At 36.5% G+C, this 1,142-nt stretch overlaps 1 non-coding gene across 1 annotated transcript; it reads right to left on the reverse strand.

Moving 5' to 3' along the window:
- Positions 1–429: 429 nt before the first annotated feature.
- LOC122438966 lies at positions 430–536 on the reverse strand. The gene has a single exon (XR_006268711.1). It is a non-coding gene; the product is annotated as a U6 spliceosomal RNA (small nuclear RNA).
- Positions 537–1,142: the final 606 nt, after the last annotated feature.

Below are 1,142 nucleotides of genomic sequence, written 5' to 3' on the forward strand. Positions count from 1 at the left end.
AATATTGTAGTGGTTTTTGTCATACATTGACATGAATCAGCCATGGATTTACATGTGTTCCCCTTCCCGATCCCCCCTCCCATCCATCCCCCTCTCCACCCGATCCCTCTGGGTCTTCTCAGTGCACCAGGCCCGAGCACTTGTCTCATGCATCCAACCTGGGCTGGTGATCTGTTTCACTGTAGATAATATACATGTTTCGATGCTGTTCTCTTGAAACATCCCACCTTCGCCTTCTCCCACAGAGTCCAAAAGTCTGTTCTATACATCTGTGTCTCTTTTTCTGTTTTGCATATAGGGTTATCATTACCATCTTTCTAAATTCCATACATATGTGTTAGTATACAGTATTGGTCTTTATCTTTCTGGCTTACTTCACTCTGTATAATGGGCTCCAGTTTCATCCATCTCATTATAACTGATTCAAAAAAAAATATGGAACACTTCACGAATTTTCATGTCATCCTTGCACAGGGGCCATGCTAATCCTCTCTGTATCGTTCCAATTTTAGTATATGTGCTGCCAAAGCGAGCACCCTTTGTCTGTTTTAATTTTCATTATCTCAAGCTATTTTCCAATTTTTCTTGTGATGTTTTCTTTGACCCATTGGTTGTTTAGTATTTTACATTTCCATACCTTTGTGAATCTTCCAGTTTTCCTTCTGCTGTTGACTTCATTGTTAAAATTCTCATTTTAATCATGCATCACTTTTCTGATTTCCTTTGACTCTTCACGTTTTCCTTTAGCTTTCTCACTTAAACACAATTTTTTAAAAGTCTTTTTCTAGTAAATCTGAAGTCTGTATTTCCTCAGGGATTGTTTCTAGAGATCTTTTTTGTTCTTTGAATGGGCCATGTTTTTATGTTTCTTTGTATACTTTATTTTATTATTTTATTTTATCATGGAGTTGCACATTTTGATAATAGTCACCTCTCTCAGTCTTTGCAGATAGATTCTATGCTTGGGCATTCCTCTCCTTAATAGATGGATATACTTTGAGTCTTGAAATCAACCCAAGGTTAGAAGTTTAAGATTTTTTTGCTAATCATTTTTAAACACATGTCCTGCATGAAACTATGTGTGGCTTTTTCAATCCTCCTGAACATAAAAGGAACTGAATATTTTTGGAGGTCTTAATTTC

Source organism: Cervus canadensis, chromosome 3 (assembly GCF_019320065.1).
Source record: "Cervus canadensis isolate Bull #8, Minnesota chromosome 3, ASM1932006v1, whole genome shotgun sequence".
In the NCBI taxonomy this organism is placed as follows: Eukaryota; Metazoa; Chordata; class Mammalia; order Artiodactyla; family Cervidae; genus Cervus; species Cervus canadensis.